We start from the raw sequence: 11855 nt of genomic DNA, 5'->3' as shown, positions 1-11855 counted from the left end.
GAATGTGCAGTCAGTGAAAGTATAAGCTGTTTGTCTTTCCTCATTCAGAAAACAGCTTTGGCAGTGTTCCTCCTGGCAAACATTCCTCCTGCCATTGGATTCGCTGATGAAATACAAATTCTGTCACGAGGAATAAGACAGAGGATTCAATTGCGAGTGAAACAATAAACATTTATTGTAAGGAACACTTGAACACTGGAATAGTCTGTCCCTTGGCAGCGCAGGGACTCAATGGGCAACCCAGATCCTCCGTGGAAGTGAGAGGAGTGATCAGGAAATCCAATCCACCGCTGAACAAGGACGGGAACGACGTCAGGTGATCCTCAGAGAAGACAGGCAGGGCGATCAATAATTCCGACAGGGAATGCACTGGAGACTCAGGAAATCGGCCAGGAGAAAAGACAAGAACACAGGAACATACCCAACGATCTGACATGTTAGATAGTTCTCCTCCATCTTCATGGCCCTATTTTCTAATAGACTGCTGCTATTCTTATATAGTACCTGTCTGTCTCAAGATGGTGTCATCTGTCAACTTCAGGCCTGGATGGAGAATCTGCTACATGTAAAACCTGAGGATACTTCTACAACTTAAACCTCCAGTGTATAGCAGTCAGTACAGCAAAGCACTTCAGTATTTTGTTGTTGTTCTGGTGTTAATGTGCGTCTGTAAATCTCTAAGAAAATTGACAGGAAATTGGTGCATAATCCAATAAGAAACTCTGTGCTTCTCCTGGGTATTGTGCTTCTAAATCAAAGAAGTCCAAGTGCACTGGTACTCTCGAAAAACAGCAAGATCATGACAATGAGAGAAGATAGAAGAGCAAGAGATTTGCCTCCTGGTGTTGGTGTCCTTCCAAACGGCAGAAGAATTATTCATGGAAATGTTCATCCATATTACTCAGATACAGCAGTGTTACCTGAGGCACAGCTCAAACGCATTCTCATTCTTTTAACAGATGCATTGAGTCATACTGACATGATTCTTGCCTGATCACATTCATATTCGCATTATAAGAGTGAAGTGGCCAAAGGATATCTGAAGTAGGCATTGAGATCATTCTCTTGCTTATGGACTGCATGGTCAAACCGCACTAAAAAGTAGTTTGACAGAATAATAAAGTCAATACCATCCACTGGCAGTCATCATCTGCTGCAGAGCAGAAGTGTGGACGGAATGATTTATTCATGTGGAAGTCAATAAATTATTGATGCTGGTGATACTAATGGATTTCAAGTTGTCATTCCATTTCAAGAAGTTATTCAGTCGTAACATGTAATTATGTGTGTGGACACATGATCTTGGATCTAAGGTCTTGCTGTGTTCTCAGATGAAGAGAGGAGGGTGACCCAGGGAAGTTTCACAAAGCAGCCTCAAAATAGTCTACGAAATAGTAATTAAGACCTGCAGGTCTAGAGGGAAAAGTGTGGTTTCTCTAGCAATATTTCTACCAATATTGATTGCCCCTGAATGCCCCTGAAACGTGTGTTATGACGTGTATCTTTTTCTGCACAATAACAGTGCAAATCATTAGTCAAAACTAGCAAATACTATTTAATTATCTATCAATAATTATAAACTACATATAAATAAACAATCATACTTTGGAAATATATCTCCCCTAAGAAATATTTTATGTAAAAAGTGTGTCAAACAGCCTTAGTCTTGGTGGTCTTAATCTAACTCTTCATAAATGATCCCCTCCCACCACACACACACACACACACACCACCCCCTGTTGCAAAGACCTGTTGTGCTTTAACTGATCTCCGGTCGGTCACACTTCTTGGGGAGTCGTTTCAAACACACCAACAGCTACAGACTGAAACACTATAAGCCAGCAGTTCTGAGAAGAATCCACTTCAACATCATGCACAAACCAGGTAAGACTGATTATCTTTATTGTGTCAAATTAATAGGCCTATATTTAATGTCAAAACTATATTTATACTGCATTGTTTCTAAGATAATGTTTCCTCTTTCCCACAGTATCCTACATACAAGACTGGGTCAACTCATCTTCTGAGGTTATAAACAGTAACAAAAGTTCAGAAGGTTGTTGCAATATTTTAATATCCATTTTTGTATTGTTTTACCTATCCTATTAAATCTTTTCTGTTACTAAACATATTTTACGCCTTTCACATCCTACATAATTTATAATCAGACTATGGACTATGAGGAAGAAGTATTGATAGTTTCATTCCGGAATGGCCCAGATGAAACACTCAAATGTAAATATGTAAATTTACTTCTCCCAAAAATGCTAAAAAATGAACGTGTGAGAGCGTGAGATAGGCTATATGTCATGATATGTAGTCAGATAGGATGACGCTACTGCAGCACACATCACCACAGATGAGCAGCTGGCCATCTATTCATCAAGCCAACGTGCAAATGATCGCAAGTCAAAGTGTAAGTATATCGCAGGCGCTTAACGCACAATCATCTACATTAAAAGTAAAGAAACTAAATGATCTTACAGGGCTGTTGCCGCTTTCTCTTATTGCGGTCTTTGATTTTGAAATTTTAGCTGATGATCAATAAAATGCAGCTCATATCTGTTGCTTTCGGTGACACGCACTCCATCTGCATATAGCGTGATTTTATATTTTCAAAAACACATTTATGTGACCAGGTGTAAATGGAATCGTTTTGATAAATCGGATAGCTATCCGATCTGAGAAAACGCATGAAGTGGCCAGGTGTAAACAGCCCCTAAGCTTATGAACCTTTAGTGAGTATTTTCAGTGGTTACATTACTGTTGTATTGCAGTTGCTGGGGACGAGGTCGAGGCCAATCAAAACTAATCAAATCGTTCACCTTTACTGTGCGTTCACCACATTTCTATGTGGATATACATTATACTCTTGTGTATGATGTAGATAATATAACGATGTGAAAATGTGCTCTAATAAAAATATTTGAAACCTGTGCGTTCACACCGCCGGCGGCGAGAGCGTCAAAGTGGCCGGAAGCCATTCATTTTCAATGAGAGCCGGCGGCAAGCTCCGGCGAGGGCGGCGCGGGGCGTCTTGGACGGCGAGAGCGGCGAGAGGAGTTGAAATCAAGTCAACTTTATGGTAATAAGCTATGACGCGGTTCGGCGGCAACCAATCGGAATGTAGAAGTCCTCCGCCTAAGAGGAAAAAAATCACGCATTCTAATCTACGCCAGAGCGTCAGAGCGTCCCCGAATCTTTTTGGCCGCGGGCGGTGTGAACGTACAGTAATTAAGGGTTTTGGGGTGGGATATATTTAAATGGAACCAATAAAGTGACTTTGCTGTAAGGATTTTGGGTGGGATCAATTTCAAGTTTACCAATGCAATAACTTTTGAGGAAAGTTTGTGTGCTCAGTGGCCCAATAACTGTGGTTAGGTGAGTTTAGCCTCTGTTGTATTACAAATTTATTAAATGTTTAATTTAGGTTCCAACATTAAAAGTTAAGACTTTGATTTTAGTAGGGCCAGTTTCTAGCTAGAGACTCCGGCCAGTCCTGTTTTCTCTATTGTGTTTTAAATGAGTCAGATCATTGAGATTCTCAACTTTCGGAGCCCAAATGGCTTTTGGAGCCCCTGGCCCAGACGTTGAATCGTTAGGTTGATTGGATTAGCTGTAGGGGAGACTTTCACCTTTTGTCTTTAATGGCTCTGGGATGGCTCTTGGAACCGGAGTTCCTGGCCAGTATCAGCATTTGAATAGTTACACTGATTCAATTGGACTGGTAGCGCTCTCAGAGTAGGGTGTGTTCCTACTTCATTTGCATGCTTTGTTCAGAGTCTCCGCCTCTGTGTAATCCCTCCCCCTTGGAATGTATATAACTACAATGCATACTGTATTAGATTTAGACTGTTGGAAGAACTGCAGCAACCGCAAAGCAAAGTTCTCAATAAAGAATAACTTCTGTTTGAACGCGATCCCAACGTCTCCTGGTTTTCGATTCTGAGTTTCCTACACCTCAAAGCAGCCAATCCAGATTAACATGAATGATCAGTGGGCAGAGTGGCACAAAGGTGTAAATGTTCCCTGAAAAAAAAATTCTTTAAGAGGATTACTTGCTATTATAACAAAGGGCTGTTACACGGAAGAATACCTCAGTAACATACATCCGAATTGGTACATTTTCTGCAGTATATGGGCCCATGGTATTTCCCATATCTGGTCAGCAATACTCCCGGATTCATCTGAAATTCTGTGGCGTATACAGGACTGGTCCGTATACACCTCTTTTCATGCAGTTACCTGGATTTCTGGAGCAAAGCCAGGAGTAGACTCTAATAGTGTAAAAATGCCTGAGCGACGTAGGTACATAGGTTTTCCGTGGTGGACACGCTGGATGTGCTGGTTCTTGCATATGAGCCTGCATGGTGAATGTCTGCAATGATATCCCACTGTACTGGAGCGAGGATGATGGATGGAGGGAGAATGGGGTCCATCGAGTGTTCTCAGGTGTTGTAATCATATTGACGTGAGAGAGCACCAGCCTTGGTGTTCTTGTTAGAGGTCTGCTACCGGACCCGAGCCCGACGGGTCCCGAAAAACTCAAGGGTTTCGGGTTGGGTTCGGGTTAATGTTTAATAAATAGCCTCAGGTTCGGGTTTGTAACTTAGAAAAACTATATAGGCTAAACATGTATAGTTTGCGTGCCGTGTGCTTGGCTGCTTGCTGTGTTGTGATCGTAATTATATGAGCATGCGAGAGAGAAAGTACGTGCGCATTTTCAGCCATCCTCCTCTGATTGCAGTGTTGTGACCGAAATAGTGCGCATGGGAGCACATGCGCAAAACAGTTTTGTAAAATGAAATATTAATCATTTTTATTTCATCATATATCATTTTACAAAATTGTTTTGCGCATGTGCTCCTGCTCGCACTATATTTCAGGCACAACACCGCAATCAAAGGATGGTGCTGAATCAATCCACTCTCGATGCTGTTCTCTTCTTTCATAACTCGTACTGAGAAGGATATGTATAAATAGTTGTGCAACTGCGCAAACTTTGTTTTGAAGTTTAATGTTTGAGTTCCTGAGAATGTTTGAGAATTTGTGACTGTTTCACCTGTTCAACCACATCAAAGTTTCGTAATTAGTAGCCTAAGTCCGTGCTTTTTCTCTTTTATTTTTCTTGTGTGCTGATTGATGAGGGGGCCGCTGTGCCTTGGTGAAACGGTGTTTGTACATGTAGCCTATTTTTTTATTATAGTTGCATGCAATCATAAAATACAGCATATAAAAAAAAAAAGGTAAAAAAAAAAGGAATTTACTGTGAGAAACGGACCTCGGGTTCGGGTCGGGCTTGGGCTTAAAACATAACCGTAATGTTCGGTTCGGGTCGGATTAAATGATTTCGGGTACGGGCCGGGTTCGGGTTCAAGTTTAAAGCCCGTGCAGACCTCTAGTTCTTGGTGCCTGGGCGATAAGTGATTGTGAACTGGAATCTAGTGAAGAACAGTGCCCATCTAGCTTGCTTGTGATTGAGCCTTTTAGCCTAGCACAGATACTCAAGGTTTCTGTGATCAGTTAGCACCAGAAATGGATCGGGCTCCCTTTACTCAAATGCTACTTTCATGACCAGGAGCTCCCGGTCTTCCTGTGCCGTGACTTTGTGAAAGCATCGCCCCATGCCTGTGTTTGTGTCAACCTCTCACACAAAAGGAAGACTGGGGGTCAGGGTGGTGCAGTATGGGAACAAAGATAAATCGTAACTTGAGATCTTGGAATGCCTGGGTGGCTGCTGCGGACCATCTGAGTCTGGTTCCCCCTCCTTTTAGCATGGAAGTGAGGGGTGCTGCGATAGAGCTAAAATCCCTGATGAACCGGCAGTAGAAGTTTTCAAACCCCAAAAATCTCTGTAATTCCCTCACAGTGGTGGGTAACGGCCAGTTCACAACAGCTTTGGCCTGGTTATCATCCATAGCTACCCCCTCTAAACTTATAATGTAGCCCAGGAATGCTACTGATGACTGGTGGAATTCACACTTTTCTGCCTTGGCATATAATTGAAAAGCATTGTAGAACTGCTCTGACATGGGACATGTGTTCTTCTAAAGAGCTGGAGTAAATCAGGATATCATTGATATATACAATTACCCAACAGTTGAGCATGTTACGGAACACATGGTTGATAAATGTCTGGAAAACTGATGGACTATTAACTAGTCTGAAAGGCATGACCATGTACTCGTATTGTCCGGTGCTTGGCGTTTGCGAAAACGACTGAGATTGTCAACTTGAATTGGAGCTCAGAGTTCAGCATTTTGCAGAAGAGCAGCTCAAGTGTGTCATCCACCCATGTTGTTTGGGCAGCCAGGGTGCAGAATGTGAGGGCATGATCTGCAGCGGTAGATATTGTAAGAGTAAGCAGTTGACAGGATGTTCAAATACTTTGTGGAAGCAGAGTGGCCTACGAACTCCATGTGAGTCTTGAAGCTGACTTCTGCCTGATGAAGCTGCAAACTATCTTTAGTAAAACTTTTCTTCAATTTATTATAATTGTGACTTCATTCATCATATCTGGTTCTGGGTCTTTGACTGTAAATCCCCTTACAGTACGCCATGTAGAAGATGTATTTATTACAAAAATATAAGTGAGCAGACTTCATTTTTGAACAGTCATATAAATTACTTGTATATTGTGAGGAATTAAATATGGCAAAAAGCATGTGTGATAATGATAGTGTAATGGTAATGAATGCAGCGAATAAAAAATAAAATAAAATAAAATAAAATAAAATAAAAAATAAAAAGTTACAAAGTAAACCTTGCTGGAGCTTGGAATTCATTATATTTTTAATTAATTGATTTTCATTGCTGCACAGTTTTGCCTCACTGCCACATATGCCAAGGGAAAATGTGTTGTCCATTCATTCTACTAATTAGGTCCATTTAATGCAGGAAAATTAAGTCAAACATTTCAAATACTTTCCAATTAAGGGTCCACATGTAGCACATTTTAAGGTTACAAAACATTTTTATAGTGAACCCATTTATGTTGCATTCTCTGTATCAGTGCTGTAAATATTGTTTTTATTCTGCATTTAATCTTCATTGTACCAACATTAAGCATGAATAAAGTTCATTGATTGAAACTCCCTGTGCTTAAAATAAGCAAGTGTTCATTCGTGAGGGCCAGGAGGGGATGAAGTTTCTTTACAAATCACAGTAAGGATTTTTCTCCTTTCCCGGAATAAATAAAAGAGTGCATTGAGCACAATCAATAACAATCTGTTTTAAAAAGCTGCTATTATGTTAAATGTTGGTGGTTGTTGTTCCCATCACCTTAAGAACAGCTCTTTACAGCCCAAGGCAGATGAGTGCTCCCAGAAATCACACTCAGTGCGGTTCTTAGAAAATCAGAGCATCAGCATGTATTATTGTTGATCTAGACCATGATAATCACTGATAGTGAAGCTGTCAAGAATGAACTGTCATCACATAGGCTATGGATAGAGGGGAAAATGCACTGCAGTGCTATTGAGTCTACTGAAACAATCATGAACAAGAACACTAGCCTGACCTCGTCATACTCAGATTCTAGTCAGAATGTGAGTCTGATACTGCTCCATTGGGCTGTGATTATGGGGCGTGTTTCAACCGAACCAGGAAGGAAAATGCCTCTGCACTCAATTGACCCTTCGCAAAGACCCGCCCCCTTAGTTACTGTCGCTATGTCCGACAAGTTACGCTGCTCTCACGCCACACCATGTTCTCACGCAGTGAAAAATACATCACGGAGCAGAGAGGAGACTGACAACACGCTGACAGACAGGACAGACCAGGTTACTTTTCGGTTACTTTTGATATTAAACATATTAAACAAAGTCTCACCTTTCAAATTTGGTCATTTTTTTAAAGAAATTTAAACGATACATACCGTTTTGTGGCTCTTAAATGTGTCTGACAGATCGCTGTAGAGCATCAGTTAAAGCTGCTTGTGAACCGATCATCTCTTCCTTCTAGTTCATTTATAGCAGTGGTTCCCAAACCTGTCCTGGAGTACACCCAACACTGCATGTTTTCTTTGTCTCTCTAATCAAACACACCTGATTCAACTCATCAGCTCATCAGCTCATTATCACATGGGTTAATGAGCTGATGAGTTGAATCAGGTGTGTTTGATTAGGGAGACAAAGAAAACATGCAGTGTTGGGGGTACTCCAGGACAGGTTTGGGAACCACTGATTTATAGCATCAAATAAACATGAATGAACATAAGAAGGAATGTTGTTTTAAACCGCGGAAAGGCGTCAGTACATTCCGTTTTTCAAGTTCAAATCCTCCCATGTTAAATTGCTATCTCTCCTGACTGCTTTGTCAGACAAAATGGCGGATGGGGGATTATGATTGGTTAGATCGCCTGTCAATCAAGCTCCCTGCGAAGGGTCAATTGGATAGACCTACAACCAATCAGAGCAACGGAGTAAGTGACGTATGTTTTTCATTCATGTTTCCGATCGACAAATGCCTTGATCGCTGTTCTCTGTTCCTCTTTTAAAATTAATGCGCTGTCGATATCTTCTATAACAGACGCGATGGCGGAATCTACACATAATGTTTTATAAACAAAGTTTGGGAGGAGCACGTTCAGATAATCAATCCAATCAACTTGTCATCAAACAATTACCGTCTACGGTCTACACTATCATCAGCATGAGAGGAAGCATATATTTATTCACTCTGGAACTCACCTAACATTCCTTGACAGTTTTCAGCATCCCTCCACTCACTCTCGGCTTGTTCTTCCACAGCCTGGAATACGGGGGGAGTAGGCTACTTTGGGTTCGGGACGAATACCGAGCCCGGAGCCTCTCCTCGGACAGCACGCCAAATATGCATTTATTCTATCTGACTTATTTGTAAGTGTGAACTCGTGAAATCTCAATTCTCCAGCGGCAGTCATTTGTTGTAAACGAATTCAACCCAAGCGCTCGTTGATGACGTGGATGATTACGTTACCGTTGCTCATCTGTCCATCATCGTATAAAGCCCGCCCTGACAATTTGATTGGTCCGAACAATTTTTGTTCGGGCATAATAGCTCCTCAACAGATCGAGTCCAGACCGAACATCCCAACCTAAAAATGTTGTGGGCGGGGCTAAGTTCGGCTGGCATCCAGGCTACAAGAACACAGCTTGTGTAAAACTTTAATTTATTATTCTTATTTTTAAAGCGGTCATGAACTGGATTATTTTATTATGTTATAATGTTTCATGCGGTGCCCTTATAAAAAAAATTCATAATTTAGAAATAAAAGGCATTTTTCCTATACTAATTTTAGCCTCTGATTTGAACGCTCTGTTTGAAGGGGCGTGTCTGCTGTGAGACTTTAGTGTTAACGCCCACTGCTGTGATTGGCTGACATATTTGGAGATGAAATAGCTAGCATTACATGTGGAACTCTCTCTCTCTCTCGAAATCTTTTACTACGTTTTTACTATTACAGCTATCGAGATTAACAAATTGTTAAAAGTAATGATTATAGCATTATATTTAGATCTATTCCCAACACATGAAAGGTTGCAGTTATGAGCATTGAGCAGATGACTGATGAAGTGATTTCATCATTGCAACGCAATTTCTGCACTCTCACGAATGCTTTCACCAAATAACAATGCAAACACAATGTAAGAGCTTCATTGTACAGTGTAACAGAATCATTGATTTCATAACTAGTTTTGGCATGTGTCCAGATAAACTCACGCTGTGTGATTGACAGCTTGGGCGATTGGAAATGGACCGTTCTTTGATCGCTTTCTGTATAGAATTTAATCACAGTTTAAATAAGATTATTTTCATCCTACTAAGAGAAACGATGTGAAGTTTATCGTTTAGTCAATAATAACTAGCTTGATTTGCTGATGCATAAACAGTATTGAATGATTTTAGAATTAGAATAAACTAAATAAACTACAATAAAGCATTAGAATAAACATGATTGCTTACATGTTTGTGGCGTTGCTGGCAGATCCATTTCGTAAAAGTCTGTTTGCAAAGCCTGTGTCGAAATCGCGACTACCAAATAATCTACAGTGAAATGCACCAAATACAAACAAATAATGCACTGCTGAGACATTAACATTGTTGAATTGTTTATCCTATCTCTCTTGGTAAAACAAACAAATGTATGATTTCTGAATAAAATCAAATTTATGATATATAAATTGGAGTGTCTGTTGTCTTGTTGTCAAAGCTATTTAGACTAACTCTGCCCACCGATGTCTGGTGGGCCTCACAAGATTTAAAAAGACGCACGCCACTTAATGTATGCAGTGGCGTAGGCCGTAGGGGAGACGTCTTCAATCCTGCTTCTGGAGGGCTAGGCCTACTGTCCTGCATAGTTTAGTTCCAAACTGCCTTTGTATTTTCAAGCGATTTTGAAGAGCTTGATGAGCTTATTCAGTGTTTGATTAGGGTTGGAACTAAAGTCTGCAGGAATGTGGTAGCCTGACGTCGTCATACTCAGATTCTAGTCAGAATGTGAGTCTGATACTGCTCCATTGGGCTGTGATTATGGGGCATGTTTCAACCGAACCAGGAAAGAAAATGCCTCTGCACTCAATTGGATAGACCTACAATCAGAGCAAGTGACGTATGTTTTTCATTCATCTGTCCATCATCGTATAAAGCCCGCCCTGACAATTTGATTGGTCCGAACAGCTCTGGTTCGAGCATAGTTGCTCCACAATGGATCAAGTCCAGACCGAACTTCCCAAACCTAAAATGTTGTAGGCGGGGCTAAGTTCGGCTGGCATCCAGGCTAGGAGTGTGGCCCTCCAGGAGCAGGATTGAAGACCTCTGCCGTAGGGAGTATGGTGCCTGAAAGTAGCTTTTGACGCATTTGACCCTTTCAAAAAAGGCATTTATTTACAAGAAAAATGAAGAAAATATTTGAAAAGTGGAAATAAAGTGCCTAACAACTGTTTAATAATAAACTGTTTATCGGTAAGGGTTAGGTGTAGGGAGGGCTTTATTGTCCCGATAAGGCGGCATCCATTTAATGATTATAGTCATTTAGACTCTGTGTTATTACTGCATACCGCTTAATGTACAACAATACTGAGGTGCAAAAAGTATCTGCCACTATTTATAAGTAGGCTAAATAGCATCAAAAAACTATTTGCACTTATTGCAAAGAACTGCTACTTTTATACAGTGTAAATAGAATCTGTCGCTATTTTCACTTTGTAAATAGCATATCGCTAAGAAAATGCTGCTATTTCCACTTAGTGTGAGCATCTATCACTATTTGCACTTAGTGTAAATATATTATGTTATATGTGTATGTGTGTGTGTGTGTGTGTGTGTGTGTGTGTGTGTGTGTGTGTGTGTGTGTGTGTGTGTGTGTGTGTGTGTGTGTGTGTGTGTGTGTGTGTGTGTGTGTGTGTGTGTGTGTGTGTGTGTGTGTGTGTGTGTGTGTGTGTGTGTGTGTGTGTGTGTGTGTGTGTGTGTGTGTGTGTGTGTGTGTGTGTGTGTGTGTGTGTGTGTGTGCGCACTTCACTCTTCTAGTAAGATGAACTCTTGCAACTGCTCAAGGCTTGTGATCTAACTAGATAGACACCACTTCTCGAAGAGTGTTTTCTTCCCTCGAGCGGTCCAGGATATCGGGCACAATCGTTGTGAAAATCTAAAACAGTTTCAGGCACTCAGCCTTATTGCATCTGTATTCACGTGCGCGCTCAAATGAATTAAACACAAACCACTTAATGTATTACAGACCAAACATTCTCCACTGTATCTTATGCACCAAAATTCACGTGTTCACTGCATTTCCTTGAAACATCACCAAGCTATCAGTTTACACATTCATTGTGATTCTTGACATGAAAGCTTTAAGTGGTTTACATTTGTTCAGG

This window comes from Rutilus rutilus (genome assembly GCF_951802725.1).
Source record: "Rutilus rutilus genome assembly, chromosome: 1".
NCBI lineage: Eukaryota > Metazoa > Chordata > Actinopteri > Cypriniformes > Leuciscidae > Rutilus > Rutilus rutilus.
Note: the sequence above shows the minus strand (reverse complement) of the source record.